Source organism: Gorilla gorilla, chromosome 22 (assembly GCF_029281585.2).
Source record: "Gorilla gorilla gorilla isolate KB3781 chromosome 22, NHGRI_mGorGor1-v2.1_pri, whole genome shotgun sequence".
Taxonomy (NCBI): domain Eukaryota; kingdom Metazoa; phylum Chordata; class Mammalia; order Primates; family Hominidae; genus Gorilla; species Gorilla gorilla.
The window spans coordinates 46,829,190-46,853,931 of record NC_073246.2 but is presented as its reverse complement, the minus strand read 5'-3'; the positions used below and the strand labels follow the sequence as shown (position 1 = coordinate 46,853,931).

The 24,742-nt window shown below is 63.2% G+C and overlaps 1 long non-coding RNA gene across 1 annotated transcript; it reads left to right on the top strand.

Annotated features, from left to right (window-relative positions):
- Window positions 1-173: 173 nt before the first annotated feature.
- LOC129529264 (uncharacterized) lies at window positions 174-5,683 on the top strand. Its single transcript, XR_008674736.1, has 2 exons — window positions 174-456; window positions 5,244-5,683. It is a non-coding gene; the product is annotated as an uncharacterized lncRNA (long non-coding RNA).
- The last annotated feature ends 19,059 nt before the right edge of the window (window positions 5,684-24,742 follow it).

Genomic DNA, 24,742 nt, shown 5'->3' with positions numbered 1-24,742 from the left:
GATACTCAGGACAACTGAAAACAGGTCCGCACAAAACTTGTGAATCAACGTTGATCACAGCGTTATTCCTCATAGCCAACAGATAAAATCAGCCCCAATGTCCGTCAGCTGATGGACAGGTTAAAAACGTGGCCCATCCATGCAACGAGATGTGGCCCAGCCTCGAGAGGCAGGAAGTACTGACGAGTGGAGCGACACGGAGGAGCCTCAGAAACACCCACCATGCTGCTGCCCGGAAGAGGCAGACGGGGAAGGCCACGAGCTCTATGACCTCATCCATGGGAAACGCACAGAGGCGAGGGCTGCCAGGGGCTGGGAGGAGGGGACACAGGAGCGCCGGCTGTGGGGATGGTGTTTCTCCCGCGGGCGGTGGCCGGCTGACCCTGGTACTGCACCACAGTGGGGGTGGACCGGATGCCACTGAACTGCCTGGACTTTCAAGAGGTAAATTCCGAGGTATGTGAATTACATTTTAATTTAAAAACATTCTGTGAGAGCCCATTTTTGTTAAAGATGCCATCTACGCTTAAAAGCCTGCACCAATGCCAGGCCATACCACTGTGGGCCCTGGTGCCTCCACCCAGGAAGCAGTCCAGCTGCGAGCCCAGGCCGATGGGGCCAGCACAGATGGGAGGGGGTGTGGAGGGGCCCACAGATGCTGCGGCCCAGCCTGGCCTGAGCGGGGCCACCTCTGTGCTGGGGCTCCCAGGCACCCACCTCCCGTGGCAACTCCTGGCTCCAGTCTGCTCCCAGTCCCTCTGTGGCTTTGGAGGCCGAATCTGCCTGCATCTGCCATTGATTTCCAATTCCAAGGATGTTGTGTTTACAGTGTAGTGAGATGGGTTTGTGTTTCTGCAGGAGATTCTAGAAGCCAGACCTCGGAGTGGGGGAGGTGCTAGGCCTCCCTCCCACCTGGATAACCTGACCCGGAGCCTAGGGAAGCTGGCTTGGCACCCCCAGCCCTGACCTCTCCTCGTGGGCCTGGCACGGCAGGCTCTGGGCACAGCCAGGACCCCCAGGGCCTCAGTCTAGCCCCTCATTTTCCAAGGAGGCAACCGAGGCCCAGCCAGGCTTTCAAGGCCGGGCAGAGCCAGCCTGGAACTCAAGTCCCCAACTCCCAGTCATGGAATGTTGTACAAGAGGATTCTGGCAGCCAACCCTGACATCTTTAAAAATGATCTTTCTGGCCCTTAACTACTGCGGCAGCACAGTTCCTCGGCTGTCTGTCTTTGTGCTGGGCTGTGCCTGGCTTTGTCTGCAGCTGCCAGTCCTATTTTGTCCGCTAGGAACAAGGCCAGGGCAGCCTCTGTGATCCCCTCGAGCTGGCCAGTCTTCCCTGACCCTTCCCTCTTGGCCCCTGGCCTTGCTGTAGTCATGTCCATGGACACCTCCTGCCCACCCTGGCGGGCACCACTGTGTGGACACAGTCCTGGGAGGGGTGGGGGGCACCACTTTGGGAACGGAGGGTCTGAACTCTGCCCTGTCTTTGAGCCTTTGTTTTTCTTGTGTGCAGACGAGTGCTCCAGCCAGGTCCTCTCCAAAGTCTCGGCCCCCTGCCTGGTGCAATCTCTGCCTGACAAACCTGGTCCCCCGAAGTGCTCTCACTCCTTCAAGTCTCATTTTGTTAACAGGGGGCTGTTCTTGTGGAGGGCCCCACACCCATTGTCTTAGCTGACCCCACAGCAGGGAGGTGGGGAGGGCAGGGATCTTCTGCCCACTCTGAGGACAAGGAGACAGCCTGGAAGGGGTGACTGGAGGGTCTGGCTCTGTCCTTTCTGCTGCGCTGGGCCAGGAGCAGGATCCCAGTTGCCCGACTACCCTGTAGTCCACACCTGGAGGATGCTGTCACTCATGAGTGCCCCGGACCTGGGGCGCTGTCCTGGCACTTAGCACCCCTTCCAGATGAGGGGGCAGCCCAAGCAGGCACCTAGCAGGTGGGAGACAGAGCTGGGCCTGGCACCAACCTGGCTTCCTTCGAGGCTTTACGGGTCCCGGGGGCATCTGGGAAAACTCTTGAGTTGGGTTTTGGTAGCAGGAACGGGTCAGGCCCCACATCCCAAGCAGAGGCCGTGGGGACTGGGAGGCAGCTCGCTGCCCTAAGAGGACGGTAGTGGGGCCCCAGGCCCAGAGATGAGCCGCGTCCCACCCCACGTGATACACCCCTCCCCCTGCATGCGGGCTCTACTCCAGGGCGTGTGCTGGCGGCTGGGGAGGCCTGAGAGGATGGTGGTTCCATGGAAATGGGAGAGTGGACACTGTCCAGGGCGCCGGTCCCAGCCCCAGGGCCAGCGAGGTCAAGGTCTCCTTGCTGGGCCTTCCTTCCACTAGGGGTGACCACAGGAGGTGGTGTGAATACCCGCAGGGGCTGTTCTGATCAAGTCCACTCAGCCTCTCCCTGTCTGCATGTCAAGGGCACGCCAGCAGGCAGGGCACTCCCTGCACCGCCACACAAACCGGCATCTTCTTCGTCCTGACTTGAGTGGCCTCCAGCCCCCTCCCCAGCCCCCCCACCCAACTCCCTCCCCAGCTCCCTCCCTAACCCCTCCCCAGATCCCTCCCCAGCCCATCCCCAGCTCCCCCCACAGCTCCCTCCACAGCCCCTCCCCAGATCCCTCCCCAGCCCATCCCCAGCTCCCCCCACAGCCCCTCCACAGCCCCTCCCCAGCTCCTTCCCCAACCCTTCCCCAGCACCCTCCCTAACCCCTCACCCACCCCTCCGCAACACTTCCCCAGATCCTTGCCCCACCCTTCCCCAACCCCCTCCCCAGCCCCTCTCCCTGACCCCTCCCCAGCACTCTCCCCAGACCCTCCCCAGATCTTCCCCAAGCCCCTCTCCAGCCCCTCCCCAGCCCCTGGGTGTCAAGGCTGTATTCCTGCCTCTTGCAAGGACAGACCAGCTGGCCATGGTGCTGGCTCTTGGACTTTCTGGAGCAGCTCCCTGGAGGCCTAAGGGGGCTGGGGCAGGGGCAGGGGCAGACACAGTCGTTCAGCCCCTGTGCCCAGCCCACTCACAGGAGAGTTAGCAGGGCAGACGCCAGACCCCAGGCGGGGACTGACTATGGGCTTGGGACAACAGTACCTCGAGGGGCAGCAGCCCCCAGGTGAGCAGGGCTGACTCAGTAGCTGCACGGGACGTTGGGCCTCCAGCCTGGCCGCATTCACACCTGGCCATCCTGGCAAGCTCAGGGCTAAGACCAAGTTCTGGGGGTGCAGAGCAGTGCCTCCAGGCCTGTTGCCCCAACTCAGCATCTCAGGATCCACTGCCCCAGCATGGGTGCCCTGCAGGGGGCTGGTCCTCTGGGGACCTCCACACAGGGACATGGGCTGCCGGACCCACCCCACTGCTGCCATGGCTGGATCCAGGGCCGCCTTCCTCTGCAGACACTCATGGGCTGGGGGGTGGGAGCACGAGCCTAGGGAATGCAGGAGACCCCGACTGCAGTTCTGGTTCAGCCGCAAACCGGCTGCGTCCTGGCCCCTGGTGGCCACGTGGGTGCGTGCCATGCTGTCAGGCGTGTGGGGCTCCCATGTCCACGGCTCCTGCCCGGATGCCCCTCCACGTCTGTGTACGTCCCTGCTGCTACCAGGCCCTGGGCTGAGCGAGCGCGACCAAGGCCCAGCCTCAGAGCCCACGCTGCCTCCCGGCCTCTCCTGCCCCAAGCTGGTGTCCATGCTCCTTGCTCAGAGCTCTGCCAGCCCATCCTCCCTGGCTTCCTGCCACTCTCTGTGCGTGAGTCACTGGGCAGGAGCCACCATGCCAAGAAAGGAAGCCGATAGGGTGGAAAGCGTCCTCAGTGTGTGTGGTCAGGGGCACTGGCCTGGCCACCTACTGCTGTGCCCCCAGGACGAGTGACGGGGGGCTTCTTCTCAGGGTGCACTCGGAGTCACAGACACCCCCGGGGCAGAAAAGCCATGAGTACTTGCGGGGTCCAGGCTTCGGCTCGCGCAGAAGCTTAGGCTGAGGCGCTGCGGAAATCTGCAGGGTCTGGTTTTGGATCCGATTTACGTCTCTGCTCTGTCGCCAAAGTTTTGCCTTTTCCGGAATGTTACAGAAATGAGGTCTCACAGGATGCGGCCCGTCTGGCTTCCTTCACTTAGAAAAGCGCGTTTAGGACTCGCCTGTGCTGTGAAGGGCCAGCGCATGCCTTTTGCCCCCAAGATTCTGCGGTATGGGGGGTCCGCAGCTGTTTTATCCCCTCGCCGGTGATGGGCACCTGAGTTCTCTCCAGTGCGTAGGGGGTTACAAACCAGCATCTCTCCACATTCACTCCCGGGTTTTGTGTGAATACAGGTTTTCGGTTCATTTGGGTGCAGGCCCAGGACAGGTTTCTGTTGAGCCCTGGCTCCTCTGACTGGAGGGTCGGCCCGGACAAAGGGGTGGTCACGCTGGAAGTGCTGAGTGTGGGCGAGGAAGTGCAGCAGCCTCAGCGGCAGTTTCCAGAATGCTCTTCCTTGGCGGCCAGAGGCAGCTTGCTGGGAACCCGAGGCTCCGCAGGTTTTGTGAGTTTGGTAAGAAGGCATCACACGTGAGACGCACAGGTGCCTGCAATCACTCGTCCTCTACGGCAGCAGCGAGCAACTCCCTGACCCCAGAGGTGGGGATGGGTGGGGCCAGGCCACGTAACAAGCAGCCTTCAGGACTTGTGGCCTTCCCATCCATGCTCCACGCCCAGCATGGGTGCCTGGAGGTATTGTCCTCACTGTGTTAATGCCCATGACACAGGAACTTGGGGGAGAGATGCCAGCATGGCGCCCAGGGTGGAGTCCCTGTGGGGCAGCCTGCGTGGGGCACCGCTGTGACCCAGGAATGGACTGAGAGCCCACCAGGGGAGGACCGTGAGCACCGTCCCTCTTGGGTTTCCTGTGGAATTGGGGGTGGGGGTCTGGCCAGTGAAATCTCCAGTGCCAGGGTGCCCATCTGACGCCCGGCTGCCCATGTGCAGTGTTTGCCAGTTACTGTGGTGTAAATATTCCTGCCTGGCTGATCTCAAAGCAAAGCGCTGAGCTAAGCTCCACACACTGACTCGGACAGCACCGCACGGCGGCCCCAGCACCTGCGCAGCACGGACTCCCTAAGGACTCTGGGCAGAGGGAGTTTTAGGGGTGCAACAACAGCTGTGAGGTCCCCGGGGCATCCTCCCGGCCACCTGCCACCAACACAGCCCAGCCTCTCCATCCTGGAGGCCCCTGCCCTGGGTCCTGCAGAGCCACGTGATGTTTGTCTGATGCCGTCTCTCTTCCAGCTCTGCTCTGAGGCCTGACCGTCCCTGGCCGCCAAGTGTCTGCTGACTGAGAGCTCCAGCTCCGGAGAGGTGCCCAGTACCCGGTGAGCAGAGGGACCTGAAGGAGCAGGTGCCTCTTCCTCAGACATCTGCAGTCACTTCACAGTGAATGAGGCTCCAGCCGGGTGCCCTGAGAAGTGGCCAACACCCTACCCAGGAGGAGACCGCACAGCCACGGCCAACGTGGAGCTCTAACTCAGGGCTCCAGCCTCCAGCCCAGTCCTTTTCCTTGAGTAGGGACGACCCCCACAGCGGCCTCTCCACATTGCTTAGGTGGGGAGCACATGTGGGCAGCCTGCAGGTGCCTGCTACGCGTGGGGGCCACGGCCAATGGAAAGCTCAGTCATGAGTGAAAACAGAGGAAGTGTTTCTGAAAATATAACAAGTCAGTGGGAAATCAATTTATCAAAAGCAATTTAAAGCAGCCTTGCAGGAACATGGGTCCACACTGGCGAGGCCATCGCTCACCTGTGGGCTGTGTCTGTCCATCCACTCAACAGATCCATGAGCCTCTGCCCGGCACCATGCCCAGCCCAGGGGCGCCAGCCCCCAGAGCTCATGGCCGGGGTGGGGCTTCTGACAGATTCCTGTGGGCAGTGAGGGCCGAGGTGCTGAGGTGCCAGGCAGCCTGGCAGCGACCACAGTTCTGCTTGACCCTGCAGGGGGGATGTTTGCGCAGAGCCGCCGTGCTGCCCAGTCGGGGGTCCCGGGCACTGGTCACACCCAGGACTGGCCCCACGGCCAAGATGGTGCCGCACAGCCTGGCCTTTTGTCAGGTTCCCAGGATCCACACAGATGCGAGCCCCGACCCTGCACAGAGCCCCAGAGCCCTGGAACCCTGGCTGGCAGAGACAGACAAGAGTGAAGGGTTCCTATTCCCCTTTTCTGAGACCGGAAGGGCCCCCTGGGCTGCTGTCTGGTGAGCCGTTGCTCTGCACAGGGCTTGTCTCGGGCGAAAGGTAGGCAGAACTGGCCTGGGAAGCAGCTCTGGCCATGCCTCCCCCACCGTCTTCAGGGAGCCAGGCCCGTGTTACCAGCCCTGTTCTCCCGGGAGAGGCAGGGTGGCACACAGTGCCTTCCCCAAGAGGCTCCTGGCACGAAGCACAGAAGCTGGTCCCCCTGCGAAGCTCCCAGCCCAAGGTGAGGGGACAGGGCACCATCCCGCCAGTCTCCCTGCCAAGGTGAGGGGACAGGGCACCATCCCGCCAGGCTCCCTGCCAAGGTGAGGGGATAGGGCACCATCCCGCCAGGCTCCCTGCCAAGGTGAGGGGACAGGGCACCATCCCGCCAGGCTCCCTGCCAAGGTGAGGGGACAGGGCACCATCCCGCCAAACCTTCTGGAGCGTGGGTCAAGGACTGTGGCATGGGCAGAGGCTCCAAGGACATGTGGTCCAGGTTCCTGTTTCAGATGAGGGAAACTGAGGCCAGGGGGGTCCCCAAACCACTCCCTGCAGGGTCAGAGATTGAGCTCAGCCCGGCTGAGCCCCGCTCCTCGTGCACCTGTCTCTCCCCGTCCCAGGGAGGCTGGAAGGTGCCTGATGGGGCCCAGGCCAGGGGACCCCTCCCACCCTCAGAAGATGGGGACTGGGGCGCAGGAGGTCCAGAGGGGGCAGGCCAGACTCTGGCTACTGTCCCTGCCGCCAGCCTGCGGCCCGGTGCGGGGACAGCTCCACACAGCAGGGACGGCGAGGGTGTGCAGGAGGGAGGCCAGGCTGTCTCCACTGCCACCACCACTGCCCAAGGGACGCCTCTACGGCACAGCACTCGTGGCCCTGGGTGGGGTGGAGGGAGAGCCAGGCATCAGGCCAGCGAGGCTTCAGAGTCCACACGGCGCTGGCGTCTGAACCAGCAGGGCTGTGGGACCTGAGCAGTCACGTGGCATCATCTGCCACAGGCCCGGGCCTCCCCCGACACCCCCTGGCCACTGTGGAGGCTGCAGTCCGGTGCCACCTCCCAGGGGGCAACTTCAGCCTGTGCTCCTCCTCCTGGCCGTGAGATGGGCCCAGGTCCTGCCCCGCACAGCTGGGTGTGCTGCCTCAGACCGAGCCCACCACTGAGGGAGATGCAGGGGTCCACACACAGCTGCTGCCACTCCGCCCCGTCGGCTGCTGCCCTGCAGGGCTCATGTGAGCGACCCCCATCACTGGGGGAGGAGAAAGCAGCCCGTGGCCCAGCTCCCAGAGCTGCAGGGGCATCAGGACAGTGGCTCCCTCCCGCCTGCTGTGGAGGTGGCCTTGAGGCCTCAGCCTGGCCCCTGCCCTGCCACCCTGCTCAGCCCAGCAGCAGAAACAGGACTCAGGGCCCCATCTCAGAGGGCAGGAACAGAGCTGGCATTGGGCCGAGCACCCCCGTTCCCAGCTGCTCAGGGCTGAGAAAATCACAGCTCTGAGCAACTCTGACCCTTGGCACCCACCCTCCTCCTGGAGCACCACAATTCCCGGGGCACCCACCCTCCTCCCGGAGCACCACAGTTCCCGGGGCACCCACCTTCCTCCACGGGGACCCGTCTTCCTCCAGGGATACCCGGGTGCCTTCCTCTCAGGGCACCCACCTTCTTCCCAGGCACCTACTTTCCTCCTGGGGCACCCACCTTCCTCTGGGGGCACCCACCTTCCTCTGGGGGCACCCACCTTCCTCTGGGGGCACCCGCCTTCCTCCAGGGGCACCCACTATCCTCCCAGAATACCCCATCTTCCTCCCATGGCACCCATCCCATCTTCCTCCCAGCGGCATGAGGCTCCTGGGGAGCTGTGTCTGCGAGGGCAGCATGTCTAGCCTGTGTCCAGTCCTGGGCAGGGAGTCTCACGACAGCCTCCAGATGCACCTGCACCTGCCCAGCCAGGGTGGCCTTGACCAGGCCGTGCAAACACCAGGGCCTGGCCTCTCCCACATGGGGTCATCTGCTCACCGAGGGAGGGCTCGAGGCTCACCCCACAGCCCCTTCCTCCTGCCACAGGGAACAGGGGACCAGGGCATCCTCCAGAGCAGTCCCCAGGGTGCAGATGGCCCCAGAGCCCCCAGACCAGCCCCAGCACCGGGCTCCTGGACCATGGCTGGAAGGGATCTTCCCGCTCAGGGCTGGAGATGCCTGGCCTGGCACCAGCTACTCAGCCTTCTCCAAGGCGCTTTAAAAAACACCCAGCAGCAGCACCTCATCCTCAGGGCACCCGCAAAGCTGAAGATGCAGACAAACAATACAGGGTGAGACTCCTGGAGGCGACAGGGCTGAGCTCGTGCCCTGTGAGCTCTTTCCCAGGTTACAGAGCTGAAAGGAGCCCAGGGACCTGGAGGAGGCTGTGCCAACCGCCGCCTGGTGGCTGGAGGTTGAGAGGCCAGCAGCCGCCAGCCTGCCCACGGGCACTCAGACCCACGGCCAGCGGCTTCTGGAGCAGACCAGGCGGAGGCAGTGAAGCCCCCTCTTGGGGTCTGTTTCTTGCTTCCACCCAGAGCCACTCTGGGATCTTTTTGATGTGCCCTTGGATGCCCTTATTCAGTGAGGGGGGCAGGCAGGGGCAGGCGGAACAGACCTCACCACTGAGCGGCCCTCAGACCTCCTCCCCAGCCTCCCGAGGACCTCAGAGGGGGGCCCTTTCTCTCCCCTGCATCTTGGCCAACGGGTCCTGCACTGGAGCTGGGGCCATGGTCAGACTCCAGGGGCCTGAAAGTCTCCTCCTTCCCCACTGAGGCTGGGAAAGGAGGCAGGTGGGCCTGGAGGCTCAGGCGGGGCTGCTGCTGGGCACCTCACTGGCTCTGCACCTACCTGCCCATCGTGCCAGCTGCCTTGCCGCTGCGTCCCCAGGTCACACATACTGGGAACCCCATGTGGCCGCCCCCGCAAGGTTTGCAGAACCCGTCCCGAGCCCCCCGCGTGTCTTTCCCAACATGGGTCCCCTGTGGGGGGTGGGTGGGACCCTGTCTTTCCCAACATGGGTCCCCTGTAGGGGGTGGGCTGGGACCCTGTCTTTGGCTCCCGTTCCACACCTTGCCCTAGCCGGCAAGGGCTGCAGACTCGGCCGACAGGCCAAGCTTGCCAGAATCACTGGTCCTATGCAAAGCCAACACCCAACTCCAATGGGCGGCAAAGCACCGCAGGCACAGAGCCTCCTTTCATCTCTGCAGCAGGCTGAGTTTAAAAAGCAGATTTCCTACACAATGTCCTATGCGAGTCTCAGCAGAGCTCAGGCCATGACCTCCAGCTGCCTGCAAGCCTGCATCTTCCTCTGGGAGGCTTCCCCCCTCACCCTGCATCAGGGCCCGGGTTTGAGGGATGATGGAGGCAGGTTCCCCTGCAGCCGGTGGTTCTGGGAGCAAGTGCCCGAGGCGGAGGCCATGGCCTCTAAGCAGGTGGCAGCTTCGCCCCCACCAGAGCCTGCAGTCCTCACAGCATCCCACATTGCCCCAGCCTCTGCCTGGGCCAGGCCCTCAAGCTACTGGCTGGGGTGCCCAGACTGTGGAGGCAGTGGTTGAAGGCCAATGGCTCCTGGTGTCATTAAAGACTCTGTTTTTACCTCCTCTGGGCCTCGGGAGACAAGCCTGGCACCAGAGGAGGGGCTGGCAGAGCCCCAGGCTCCAGTCCACACCCACCGGCCCCAGGTCTGGCCACGGGCTGGGCCCTGGTGTGCAGACAGCAGTGGCCACTGTTCCAGGGCCTTTGCACGAGCCGGCTGCAGGTCCAGGCAGTCATGGGGAGTGGAGCCGCAGCGGCCTCTTGTTTTCCTTCCCCTCTTGGGAGACGGCTGCTCCTCCCAGCTGTTTCCAGAAAGTGTGTTTGTTATTTGGCTCCTGGAAACACCATCTGATGAAACAGGCTCTGCTGGGCTGGCCTGCCAGGCGGAGGCTGTGGGCGCCCAGGAGTCCCACCACGAAGCAGGTGGCAGAGGCCGGATAGCCCCACCCTGCAGGCCGGGACCTGGCACCTAAACGGGGAGATGGAAGAACATGGAAAATTCCCTAAGAGCAAATTGATGCTCAGCTTCCGCGGGCACCAACTTGCTGCGGAATCCTGCTTTGCAGATCATCGTTCCTCAAGCATTCGGACGCCTCGGGCCCCAGAAGTTCAAGAACAAGAAAGCTCTGTTTCATGCAGACACGCTCACACATGCACACATGCTCACACATGCACTTATACGTGCACACACACACGCACACGACACATGCACGCTCACACCCGCACACGCACTCACGCGCACACACGCACGCACACACAACACACACACACGCACACTCACACATCCATGGCCATGTAGCCCCAGTCTCAGCATCATGTCCTCTATTTAGAAATATTGGCTAAACACCTAATAAATAACTAAACGGAAATGTAATCTTTAATAAAGTCTCATAAACCAAAAGCCAGCTGGCAGTTTCATTTAGAACATCCACGAACACAGCTGCATTTATAGGAAAACTTCTCCGTCAGCGATGCTCCCATGTGTGACAGCCGCCCCCAGATGTCCTTCCTTCCCCTCCACACCCCCTCACAGCCCAGGGCCCTGGGGACACCGGTGCCGAAGGGCTGGATCTGATGGACAGGCCAAACCCGGGCCACGGGCCACAGTACTGAGCAGGCGGGGCCCTCAGGGAGGGACGGGGCTCCCTGGGCCAGCCCTCTGCCAGCCGACCAAGATTCACCCTCGATGGTGCCCTCGACCTGTCCTCCCTCAGCAGCCTGTGGCATCCAGACCAGTTCGTGGCCCCTAGGAGGGGAAACTGAGTCCCAGCCCCAGGGTCCTCCCTTGGCTTCACTGGGTGCCCCATGGAGGAGACAGCCAGGGTGTGTCACCTGACAGGCTCACCAGAACCAGCACAGGTAGGGGAACGGGGCAGGTGGGGACAGGGTAGGTTGGGATGGGGCAGGTGAGGACAGGACAGGTGGTGGACAGGTGGAGGACAGGACAGGTGATGGGGTAGGTGGGGGGATGGGGCAGGTGGGGGAGGGGGCAGGTGGGGGGATGGGGCAGGTGGGGGATGGGGCAGGTGGGGGATGGGGCAGGTGGGGGATGGGGCAGGTGAGGGGATGGGGCAGGTGAGGGGATGGGGCAGGTGAGGGGATGGGGCAGGCAGGGGGATGCGGCAGATGGGGATGAAGCAGGTGGGGATGGGGCAGTTGGGGGACAGCGCAGGTGGGGACAGGACAGGGTTGGACTCCAAAGGGAGGCCGGCAGCACTGTGTCCCGGGGATGCTGACAGTGGCCCAGGAGGGGTCAGGTCTCCTCCCCAGCCAGCAGCAGGGCCGTATGCTGGGAACAGGACCTCGTGGTGAGCAGGTGGGAAGGAGGTGGGTGGAGATGGTGGGAAGGAGGTGGGTGGAGATGGTGGGTAGGGCTGCCTGGAAGACTCCCCAGGGATGGCCATGTGTGTTGGGAGCACTGCTGGAAGGACGGTGTGGCCAGGAGGAAGTCCGAGGGACAGGGGTGAGGAGGCTGAGCCAAGAACCTGGGTGTGAAGAAGTCACCCTCAGCAGGCTGGGCCCACGGGCCCGGGGGGTGCTCAGGGAGGGTGAAGGGAGATGGGGAGGAGGCTCGGGCCTGCCAGGAGCCGGGTCCTGGTGGGTACGGTGCCCGGCAGCGCTGAACGGGAGTGGGCGGGAGGACGTGGAGCCAGGCCAGCCTCAGTTCGGGGGTCCTGGGGCCTGTGTCCAGAGGCGAGGCCCACACAGCGGCGGGACTGGTCCTGCAGGCGCGTGGCCACAGTGGGCAGGAGTGGGGGCTTTGGGGCCCTGGCTGCCCAAAGCTTGATGCTAACCTAGGGCCAACCAGACCCCACATTCAGGGCATACCCCACAGCATATCAGACATCTATAGCCGTGTAGCAAATAACCCCAAAATGTAGCAGCTTAAAAACGCCTCCACATGTTAGCTCCCCCGTTTCAGGGGCAGCATGGCTGGTGGCTGTGGCTCAGGTGGCAGCCACGGGCAGCCCCTCGTCCAGGACGGGGCTCACAGGGCTGTGGGGAGGCCTCAGCCCCTGACCATGTGGCACCCCCAGGCTGCCAAGTCTCCTCCAGGTGCCAGAAGCCACAGTCTAACCCCCTAGGCCTGGAAGTGGCCTCCCTTGTGCTGTGCCCGCCATGGGCTGTGGTCACATGGGTCACCCTAAGGCCACGCAGGCGGGGCTGCACCAAAAACATCAACACGGGGTCAGGGCGTCCGAGCCACCACAATGCCAGCTCCTGCAGTGCTGGCCACGTGCCCGGCAAGGAACCCTACACACAGACCCTGCTCTGCCCACCCCCAAGGGGTCACGAAGCACACAGACCCTGCTCTGCCCACCCCCCAGGGGTCACGAGGCACACAGACCCTGCTCTGCTTCCCCCAGGGGTCACGAGGCCCTCATCCTGCTGGGCTAGGGGCGGTGGCCTCTGCCTTCCTCATAGTGGCTACTGGGAGACAGTGAGGTGGTGGCAGCAGTTGCCTGTGCGGAGGTGTGCTCAGTGCTCAGGCAGGGAAACGTGCACACACACACTCTCACACACACACACACACACACACACACACTCATGTATACATGAGGAGGGGCTTTTGGGGGAAGAGGAGCCCAGGGAACATGACTCCTGGCACCTTCCACGGCGGGACCAGGGGTCGGGGGTGCAATAGGAACTCTGCCCTTGAACCCAGTGGCTCCGCCACGTCTGGGGCTGCTCTCACCAGCTGTGCAGCCTGGGTGACTCCATGGCTCTGGGTCATGGGCCGTGCTTGGTGCCTGGGGGGCCCGGCCTTCTGTGCCTCAGTCTCCCCCACCCCCTGCACAGCAGGCTAAGGGCGCCCGATCCGTGGGACTCGGGGAGCTCGCCTGATCCGTGGGACTCGGGGAGCTGAGTGGGATGATTTTTGGAAAGAACTGCCAGGGCTGGCATCAGTGAGGGCACGAGCTTCTGGCCGCCTCTGCCCTTCCCATTCCCAGCTGCCCTGCAGGTGCCCGCTGTGGCCTGGAGACACGCCTGTGGACGCCGTCTGCTTGCGCTCTCTCCCTTTTTTAGCCCGAGGCTGAGCGGTCCCTCTGGACTGAGGTGCGTGGCGCCTGGCTCTTGACTGGCAATGGAGACGCTCCCCAAAGCTCCTGGAATGTTACTGACCGCCGGGCTGGGATGGCACTCACATTCTTCTAGGTGTGGATAGTGGAAACCAAACCAAAATATAGCACAAGGCTAAGTTTGTTTTACAGCCTCCTGTAATATATGAGGTGCTTGTTTGGATTTTATCTAAACAACTTTCCCTGCACACCCAGCAGCTGCTGAGTTTTGGCTCCCGGACCCTGGACTGCTGCCGAGGCTGGGGATGGCGGCTCCAGAGGTCTTTCCTCCCCCGGAAGACACGCTGGCCTTGGGCCAGGGGACCCTCAGCGACGGAGTCACCCCAACGTTCTGGAGGCTGTGGTTCTGCTTCCTCCTGGGGCTGAGCTGAGCAAGCTCTAGCTCTCGGGCCGAGCGCAAGGAGGGCAGGAGTGATGTCTCCAACTGTGCTGAGGTCTGCCCTGGGTGCAAGGGCCCTGTGTTTTCAGCGCTGCCGTGTGGCCCGTGGATGCCCCAGGCCCCTGGACAATTGATGCCTGGCGTCCACACTCCTGGACAGGCCCCGGGACAGTTGATGCCTGGGGTCCACAGTCCTGGACAGGGCTCTGGTCAGTTAATGCCTGGGGTTCACACTCCTGGACAGGCCTCCGGACAGTTGATGCCTGGGGTCCACACTCCTGGACAGGCCCCTGGACAGTTGATGCCTGGGGTCCACACTCCTGGATAGGGCTCTGGACAGTTGATGCCTGGGGTTCACACTCCTGGACAGGCCTCTGGACAGTTGATCCTGGACAGGGCTGAGGAGGTGGTGTCCCCAGACTTGCCCCAGCACAGCTGTGGGGGCCACCCGGACACCCACCCCGGCCTCAGTCTCCCATCCCAGCTGGCCCTGACACGGGTGCATGTGACGCCCTCCTGGTCTTGGCCTCTCAGACCCAGCTCAGCCATGGCCATCCAGACCCTTGGGCTCCGGTGTCTTCCCAAAGCTCTGAGAAGCACCCCCTTGGGGCAGCCGGACCCCTGACCACCCTCCGAACCTCGGCTGGACTCCCTGTGGCCCAGTCCGGAAGGGTTCTCCTCGGAACAGAGGGCAGATGAAGCAAGAGTCGGTCCAAGTTCTGCCCTCTGGCACTGGCAGTGCTGTGAGGGCCCATGGGGCGGCTCAGTGGTCCCCAGGGACCTCAGCCTTCGGGAAAGTGCAGCAGAGGCCTCAAGGCCCCCCGCGCTCAGCTAACGTTGCCCTCGCTCATCCAGAGCACAGCCCGAGCTGCAGGAGGGCCAGGAGGGCAGATGCTCCACAGCTCGGACAGCATCCATAAGACCCGCGTGGACAAAATAGCAAAGGCCGGTGTGGGACGGAGAGGACGTGAACGGCGAGTGCTCGGAGAACAAGCACGCCAGCAGCGAACCCAGGGGGACCAGCCCAACAGCCAGTGCTCTGAGACACCGGCCAACGGCAATGCCCCATCCTCACCGGGAACGCCACTGTGACGCGTTGACAGTGGATGCGAATGCGTGACACAGACAGCGAGTGCCAGTGTGACCGTCACGGCTGATGCTGAGCACTGCACCGACACACCACAGAATCTGCAGGCCCAGGGCTCAGCTCCTGCTTGCGGGGCGCAGGCCGGCCCCACCGTCCGACGTACAGACCAGCGTGGGCACCTTAGGCCTCTCCACCCTCCTCTGCCCAGAGCCTGCCACCATCCATGTTACACAAGGGCCAGGTGCTACACAGAGAGGCCACGTGCCTTGCCCCAGGCTGCCAGCTCCAGAGAATGGTCCGGGGACGCCATGGTCATCCGGCCCCAGGACTGCTCCTGACCCTCCTGGGACGGATCCTCCAGGCAGAGAGGGGACGCCACGGTCATCCGGCCCCGGGGCTGCTCCTGACCCTCCTGGGACGGATCCTCTGGGCAGAGAGGGGACGCCACGGTCATCCGGCCCCGGGGCTGCTCCTGACCCTCCTGGGACGGATCCTCCGGGCAGAGAGGGGACGCCACGGTCATCCGGCCCCGGGGCTGCTCCTGACCCTCCTGGGACGGATCCTCTGGGCAGAGAGGGGACGCCATGGTCATCCGGCCCCGGGGCTGCTCCTGACCCTCCTGGGACGGATCCTCCGGGCAGAGAGGGGACGCCGTGGTCATCCGGCCCCGGGGCTGCTCCTGACCCTCCTGGGACGGATCCTCCGGGCAGAGAGGGGACGCCGTGGTCATCCGGCCCCAGGGCTGCTCCTGACCCTCCTGGGACGGATCCTCCGGGCAGAGAGGGGACGCCGTGGTCATCCGGCCCCGGGGCTGCTCCTGACCCTCCTGGGACGGATCCTCCGGGCAGAGAGGGGACGCCGTGGTCATCCGGCCCCGGGGCTGCTCCTGACCCTCCTGGGACGGATCCTCCGGGCAGAGAGGGGACGCCACGGTCATCCGGCCCCAGGGCTGCTCCTGACTCTCCTGGGACGGATCCTCCGGGCAGAGAGGGGACGCCGTGGTCATCCGGCCCCAGGGCTGCTCCTGACCCTCCTGGGATGGATCCTCCAGGCAGAGAGGGAATGAATCACATTCCGGATGGTGGCTTCAGGTCAGAAAGCTGTCAGGTCACCCAGGTGCCATGCGAGCCGCTCCCCGGAGACGGCTTTCGGCCTTGGGTTTATCACAGCGGCTGTTTTCTGTCCGCCAAGCCAAGCCTGGCTTTCATCTCCCCTTGCACGACAGTCTGCTTCCTCAGCCTCTGGGCTTGTAGTGGTTTTCTTTTCTACTGTCTGAAATTGAATGTTTAGTTCATCTATTTTCTATTCTCTCGTTTATAATAAAAACATTTCAGATGAGAAGTTTTCCTCCCAGTGTGTTTCTGGCCACCTTCTGGAAGCTGCCCCGCGCTGTCTGCCACAGCGGCATCAGCTCCTCTCTGACCTCACAGCGGCTCTGGAGGGCATCGGGTGAGTGTCCAAGCACCTCTCACCTCAGTGCGACACAGGGCTTGTTTCCAGCTTCCTGTGTGCCTGGGGGGCGCCTCACGTGTGCACATTGCAGCTGCAGTGGCACTGTTCCCAGGGGGCCAACCTCAGCTGCATGCTCACCCGCCAGAGTGTGGAATCCCACAAACAGGGTTTCATCAAACAGTGACAAGGAGACAGGAGCAGGCCCCACGGTAGGATGGGAGGGGCCTGTCTAGTGAGAAACTCAAGGGAACAACCTTGTCAGAGGCCCACAAACCCAGAGAACACAGGGATGGGGCTCATCCTGGAATGTCAGGAGCAGGACAGTGGCCCGAGCATCAGCACATCCGAGGGCCAGACCAGTGCTGGGACCCCTGGGAGTAGCAGGTAGTAGTGGGCAGCAGCGGCCTCAAAGAACCCCAGGACCCCCACCCAGGGGGAAGTTCCAGGTGGGGACAAGGACAGACAGGACACCTGGTCCTGAGAAGCCACACAGAAGCCTTGCTGTCAGACAGGCCTCCCTCAGGCCTGGGCTGCCTGGCTCTGAGCCCCCAGCAAGGTTTGCAGCTCTGGGGAGGGGAGAAGTTAGGGGTCCTGACCTCTATGCGCACCAGGTCGGGGAGCAGCAGGGCAGGCAGGGTGGGGTCCCGCCTTGGGGGACCACCTGCCAAGGGCAGGGCAGGGGCAGGGAGGTGGCCGGCAAGCACATCCCCGTCCCTACCGGCTGCAACTTCAGTGACACTGCTGAAAACCTGCAACCCCAAGGCGTCAGAGACACGACTCCTGAGCTGCAGGGCAGGCCTCTGTTCAGCCAGGGCCGGATACCAGCCAGGAGGAACCCTCTGCTGCCCCAGAATATGAAATTGGAACAGAAGGTTACGGGCCAGTTCACTCATGGGCAGAGGACAACTCCAAAATGAGGCCCCAGCAGGCAAAATACAGCCCGGCCCAGGAATTCCCATCCCTGAGCTCGGGACTTCAGAAACTCAGGCTGTGCAGCATGCAGGGGGAAAACACCTTTCACCTGCCAGCAGGACAAACAATAGAAAAACACAATTTTCTCAAAGGGCACCGAGAGGAGAGTCAATAAAATCTCCTCCTGACAAAAGTGTTCCACAATTAGGAATGATGGGCTTCATCCCTACTCTGATAGACTGCGTGCATAAAAGCAAATGCCTACATACTGGTTGAGAATGCTTGGGTTTGCCTCTAAAACCATGCACATGCACACACGCACACACACACGCACGCGCGAACACACACGCACACACGCAGGCACACACGCACACATGCACACATGCACGCACACAAAGGCGCCCACATGCACACACGTGCACACACACACATGCACGCACACACACGCGCACACACACGCGTGCACACACATGCACACATGCCCCCTAGCTCCGCCCCAGAGAGCACGGGCGAGACTGCGGGTGTGTCTTGACTTTCTAGGTGCAATTGTGCTTTTCAGCAGGCTTTCCCCTGAGGACTTTGGGAAACCCTGGGGCTTCCTTCCTTGGGTTGCGGGAAGGACGAGGCCACTTGGGTGCCCCCTCGGCAGGGGTCAGTGCCGCGTGCCCATCCTCTGCAGCTGCAGCACCTCCCCTGGCTGTGGAGCACTCACATTGTCGTGACAGGAGGTCTCCTTTGGGGAATCGAGTGAACGGGGACCTTGCAAGCCGGTTGGGAAGCCCGTGTGGACCAAGAGCACTGGCCCTGGCTCGGCCGCTCTCCACGCCCCGGGGGGGGGACACCTGAGCCCACACAGCCACAGGCCAGTTGTTCTTCCAAGAACAGGGGCTCTGGATGGGACCAATCTCATTGCACGGCCTCCACAGCAGCACGTGGCCCCTAAACATCTTTGTGCAGCTTCTACGACTCTGCCCTGGTCCCAGCCTACAAGCTCCGGCCTGTCTGGGTGAAGCGCCTGCAGCGGCTCTGGCCTGGCCCACACCTCCTTGGCCAAGCTGGCTGTGAATAAGCCCTCCCCATCCCAGGGACCACAGGAAGGGGTGGTGAGGAGTGGGAGGGAATTGGGGGGCTCTGCCGAGCTTCCCCTCCAGGAAGGGCCGCAGGGCTCAGGCACGCAGATCCCAAAAGGTGTCTGACTTCCGGCCTTGGAAAAGAGGGCCAGGAGGGATGCACAGGGCCATGGGACGGAGGGGCAGGGACAGGGCCACCCATGGAGCAGCTGGGAAGGCTCCTCGGAGGAGGCAGCCTTGGAGTACGCTGGGAGGAGACTGCGATGGGGGACGTGGCAGAGATGAGTCTGCGGGCAACACTGCTGGGGGCCTGGGGATGAGCAGAGGCCTTGGCTCCAGCTGTGGTGGAATGGGACCTTCAGGGAGAAGGCGGGTGGAGCAGTGCCCGGCGGGAAGCCCACCCCAGCCTGGCTCTCGGAGCTGGGCCTGCCTGGCTGCACTGGCCTCTCCTGCAGCCGAGGCCGCAGGTCCTTGGAGCACACAGGAACCCCAGGGCTGAGAGGCTGGTCCCAGGCCTGTCCGTCAGGCAATGAGAACCACCTGCTGCTCTGTAACCAGCCTGTGCTTCTGGGTTCCACCTACCTCGTCTAAACCTGGACACCAGCCCACCCCCCGAAGCTTGAGTGGGGAGTATGGGGCCCCCCACCCTGAGCAGCCAGTGGTCAGCACGGTCACCGCCCCGGCCCCTGGCATCACCCCCGGGGAGTATGGGGCCCCCCACCCTGAGCAGCCAGTGGTCAGCACGGTCACCACCCCGGCCCCTGGCATCACCCCCGGGGAGTATGGGGCCCCCCACCCTGAGCAGGCAGTGGTCAGCGCGGTCACCGCCCCGGCCCCTGGCATCACCCCCTGGCAGTGCCTTCTCTGAGTGGACCCAAGTGCCACGGGGCTCAGCTGTCCTCTGGCCTGAGTCCTTGGCCACTTCTCACTGAGCCCGGGGGAGCCAGGATGCTTCTGGGAAGGAGGAACGTGACCAGCATGGCACCCCGGAGCCTGGGGTCCACGGGCTGGGTCCTAGGGATCCCAGGGCCCTGCGCCATCCTGAGCTGAGGTGGCTGCTGCCTCGTGTCTGCAGACCTGGAGCCCCAACCCTCCCCATGCACCAGGCCAGAGGTTGGCTGATACTGACCAGCAGCAGTGCCCGTTGGAAAGGATTTTGGGTTTTTGAGACACCCATGCATAGATGCCTCCTGGTGGCACTTTCAGCAGGGCCCTGAGGATCAGTCCAGCTGGGCTTGGCCATGTGCCCACTGCCCAGGGCGGGGAGGCCCAGGCTGGTTGGCAGCTGAAGGGTCCAGTGGAAACAGGCGGGGAGCAGCAGCCGCCAAAGGATGGGGTCTGGGGCCAAGGCAGCGCGTCCATTACAGGGGCACAGAAGCCCCAGAACAGAGCTGCCGGGAGGGTCTCAGGGGTCCACTCCAGCTCCCCTGGCTTACGGAGGGTCAACTGAGGCCCACAGAGGGAGCATGACCTCCCCAAAGCCTCAGCCACCAGGTCTGAGGCCAAGCCAATAGCAAACCACCCACTGGGCCTCATGTTGGGGGCAGAGACCTCACCCTGGGTCCTGCTCTCCAGCGGGCAGCGATCACGGCATGTGGTCAGCAGACACAGGAACCCGGGACCGCAGGCCGCAGAGCTGCCAATGGGAACAGAGAGGCCCTGGGGCTCCCTCCCAGCTCTGTGGAGGGCTCCCCAGAGTCCAGGCCTTCCTGAGGCTTCGATGGTGCCGGGTTCTGTCCCCAGAGGCCAGAGATGTCCTGTTAGCATGGGTTTTGGCCACCCCTGCCCGGGCTGGCCTGGGCCCCTGGCTGAGCTGCCCACTCTCTCCCAGAGGTGGTGCAGGCATCTCCTGGGGGCATACTGGGGTGCAGGTGAGCGGCTGTCTTCTAACAGACAGCAGGTGTGCCTGTGTTTCTGCAGCAAACAGGGCACCGTCCCTGCTTCTTGGGACAGGCACCCTCTCCCGCTAGAGCACTCCAGCAGCACCAGACCACAAGGGCCTGACAGAGGATCAGCCCTGGCACACCATTCACCCCCTACCCGCTCTGGACTTTCTCTCTGGAAAATGCAAGCTCCTGCCTGCAGGGCTGGGAGTGTCTGTGACCTGGGGCCCCTGCCCAAGCCCAGTCAGCCCCAGAGGATTTGCAAGCTGCTTTCCTGTCCCTGCCCATGGCCTGGGCAACAGGGGACAGATACCTTCCCTGGAGGCCAGGGAGCTTCCTGCCAGCTTCCCTGCTGCCTCCATGCTCAGTAGCTGTAAGCAAAAGCACCAGCTTTGTGGGGCCCACAGCCTCATCTGGGGGACTGGGATGCAGACGTGACAGCTGGGGCTCTGGCAGCTGTTTGGCATGAGAATGAGGGAAGGGTGGTGGCCCCGGGCTATCAATGGCATCGTAGAGGCTGCGACTGCCTGTGCCCAGACTTCTCACTTTGAGACGGAAAGGCCCACCGCATTTGAAACACAAGCCACCAGGCCTTGGGTCTTCTCTTACAAGCAGCCTGCCATGAGACTAGGAGGCCGGCAGGCCCCGCTCATTCCCGGGCCTGGCGAGCCCGTCCCCGCCTGTTCCACATGGGCCTGAGTTCTGCCTGCCCCTGCGCCCCACCTGTCAGAGCTCATCCTAAAGCAGCAAAGTCGGGAGTGGGGATCCTGGTCCCCGAGCACCTCCTGGCCGGAAGCTGCCTGCTGCCCGCCCAGCCTCACCTCCACCCTCCTCAGTCCCCACTGGGGCTGTCTCTCCAGTGCCCAGGGCTGACCACCCTCCACTCAGAACTCTCCCGCCTCCCACAGGCGCCCCTTTCCCTCCCGGGAGACTTCAGGGCCGGCCCAAGGGCACAGGGGACAGGACTTCCTGTGGCCATCCTATGCCCCCGTGGCTGAGCTCCGAGGGGGCGGGCTGGAGCAGGGATCACGGCTGTCGCACAAATGAGACAGAGCTTGTGGGCCCTGCCAGGGACAGGCTTCAGGCAGCGGGAGCCAGGCCCTGTGTGGGTGGGGCCAGTTTCGCCGGGGGTGGAAGGGCCGTGGGGCAAAGGCCAGGTCCAGTCAAACCCCAGGCCACCCAGGAGCCATGCAGAGTTCCAGAGGGGAGAGACAGAAGGCTGCCCCCATCCCACAGGAGCCGCACAGACAGAGGCCCGGCTGCGTTCTCCAATTAAACATCAGGGTTAATTAGAGTCTTCCGGGCCCAGGGGAGGGGGCCGAGGTGGAGTAATCACGGCTGTGCCAGGAAATCCAGAGCTAAGGCCAGGGGAAGAGGGGAGTGTGCTACCCACCGGGAAGGGGGGGAGGCCAGGACTCTGCCACCCATGAGGGGCGCCCCGGCCATGCCAGCTCCAGGCTGGAGCACACAGCTCACACTCGGCTCAGCGGGGCCCTCACGCCGCCCGTCCTTACGACTGCGTGTGGTCACCGCCACCATCGGGGCTGGTGGGGGATGCCAGAGCCCGAGAGGCCATAGGCCCAGCATGGGGGCTTCTCCTGAGACAGCAGGGTGGGCGCCAGAGTTTTGGGGGTATGTGGGGGGCTGTGTGTGGGGGGGTTATGGAGGGGTGTGTGGGGTGTGTGGGACTGTGGGGAGGTGTGTGGGAGGGTGTGCGTGTGCAGTGTGTGTGGGATGTGTGAGTGGAGGGGTGCAAGTGTGGGGGGTGTGTAGGGTGTGTGTAGGGGGTGTATGTGGGGTGTGTGTGGGGTGTATGTGGGGTGTGTGTGTGTGTGGGTGGGGTGTGTGTAGGGGTCTATGTGGGGTGTGTGTGTGGGGTGTGGGGAGGGGTGTGTGTGTGGGGTGTGGGGAGGGGTGTGTGTGTGGGGGTGTATGTGGGGTGTGTGGGGGGGTGTATGGGGGTGTGTGTGGGTGTGGGGTGTGTGGGTGTGGGGAGTGTGTGGGTGTGTGGGGTGTGTGTGTGGGTGTGTAGGGTGTGTGTAGGGGTGTATGTGGGGTGTGTGGGGTGTGGGGAGGGGTGTGTGGGGTGTGTGTAGGGGGTGTATGTGGGGTGTGTGGGGTTTGGGGAGGGGTATGTGTGGGTGTGGGGTGTGTGGGTGTGGGGAGTGTGTGGGTGTGTGGGGTGTGTGTGTGGGTGTGTAGGGTGTGTGTAGGGGTGTATGTGGGGTGTGTGGGGTGTGGGGAGGGGTGTGTGGGGTGTGTGTAGGGGGTGTATGTGGGGTGTGTGTGTGGGTGGGGTGTATGTGTGGTGTGTGGGGTGTGTGGGTGGGGTGTGTGTAGGGGTCTATGTGGGGTGTGTGTGTGGGGTGTGGGGAGGGGTGTGTGTGTGGGGGTGTATGTGGGGTGTGTGGGGTTTGGGGAGGGGTATGTGTGGGTGTGGGGTGTGTGGGTGTGGGGAGTGTGTGGGTGTGTGGGGTGTGTGTGTGGGTGTGTAGGGTGTGTGTAGGGGTGTATGTGGGGTGTGAGTGTGGGGTGTGTGGAGCGGGGTGTGAGTATGTGAATCCCACTCCTTGGAGTTCGGGAGGGAGGGGCTCAAACGGAAAATAGATTCTGTCTCGGACCCTGTGGAGGGGCAGCCCCTGCCTCCGCCCCGTGACGCCTGGGTGCTGCTCCTCCCGGGACACTGGAGCGTGCACCACGGTCCCCCTCACACAGACCTGAGCACAGCAGGAGGCTCAGCAAGTAACACGGGGCCTGGGGTGGACGCCGACCTTGAACATGGAGGGGAGAGCCAGAAACTCCGTGCTCCTGAATCTCAGTGCCATCACCTGGCTGGCTGGGGAGGGAGCCTCTCTCCTCCTGGGCCTCAGTTTCCCCACTCAGGGCTCCAGGGCCTTCTGTCCTATGTGGCTCCGGCCACCGAGAGATGAGGCCTCTGCTCCACAGTCTTGCAGGGACTCTCAGGCCCCAGGCACCTCTGCATGTGTGTCACCGGGAAGAAGTATTTAGAATCAGAAAACATGTCATCACCGGTTTTCTCTAAGAAATACCCCACCAAAAATTTTAAAATGAAAACGTCCTCATCTTCAGGAAGACTGAAACAAGCCAGGAAGAGGCCTGTCATTATCACCCGGACCCACATTATTTTAACATCTTTGGAAAAAACACTTTAATTGGGTCTGTTTGACTTTAAAAGGGAGCTTTCCATGAGGGTCTCAGCGCCAGGAGCCAGGGCCCAGCACAGACGCCCCAAGACGGCAACTTCAAAGGGGAAGGAGGCAAGACCAGCATCCTGCCTCCCCGCCCGCCGGCAGCCACCCCGGCATCCTGGAAGCACTCACTGATAGCAGCGTCCCTGGAAAACCCTGGTCACGGCAGCAGCTGAGAACCCACCAGGCTGGAGGGGCCGCCAGGGGCTGCAGGCAGACAAGGCCTGGGCGGCAGCCAGCACCCACCAGCGTCTCGGAGCAACGACAGTGGCTGCCGTCACCGGCGTTATCGCCACACAGGGAACATTCCAGAATCAACACGCCTGGTGTTTGTACAACACTTGGCTTCCAAGCTGCACAGAACCCTGACTCACCAGCCTGGGGGTTGCGGCTGTGCCTTGACCCTGCCCGATGCGGCCCGTCACCGCCCTCCCTCCCCACACAAGACGAAGGTCACAGACCCGATGTAACCTTCAAGGACAAACTCAGGCTGGTGCAAGGGCGCTGTGGGGCCTGGACAAGCCAGGTGCAGGCCTCATCTAGACAAAGCCCTCGCGTGGGGCACTCTCAGAGCCCAGCGATCCAGGCAGCGGAGCAAGGAACCCGAATGCAAGCCAACCCTCAGGGCCAGCACAGGGTCCCGCCGCCTCCCATGGCAACGCTGCACGGAACACACCCCTTGCCAGGAGCCGACCCACTCACACGTCTGGGGTGATCTGGGTGGACCCCACCACGCTTGCCCACAGGGGAAGGTAGAACGGGCAGGCTGAGACGGACAGCTCAGGGAGAGGTCCATTGGGATGCTGGAGTCAGCTGTGTGTGCAGGGCCCGTCCAGGCCCCGCTGTCCCCTCTGAACACCACACGCAGGCTCTGTGTGCAGGGCCCGTCCAGGCCCCGCTGTCCCCTCTGAACACCACACGCAGGCTCTGTGTGCAGGGCCCGTCCAGGCCCCGCTGTCCCCTCTGAACACCACACGCAGGCTCTGTGTCCAGGGCCCGTCCAGGCCCCGCTGTCTCCTGCCTCCCATTCACTCATCCGTGCACAGTCCCGGTGCTGCTCACACAGCACGCACAGGGCAAAGACCCTGCTCTCAGGAGCTTTCCTTCTGGTGAGGAAATAAGAAAGGAAAACCAGGGCCCAAAGTGTCCAGGAGCATCGTGGCCAGGCCAGGAAGGTGCTGGACAAACAAAGGCAGGGGCCGGGTGCTTCTGTTTGCGCTGGGAGATCGGACCCTGAGAAGGGACCAGAGGTCCGGGTGGGCAAGGGGAGCCGGCGTGGACGCCCCCACGGGCCCTGGAACAGCTTCCACCTTCCTTCCCTCATCCTCACATCCCAGCCTCAGCCCATTCGTGGCCATCAGCAGCCCCCTATGGCTGCCCAGGCCCCAGCTCCTGGCCATGAGGCCCACACCGCCTCCGCAGCCCCCGCCACGCCCGTGG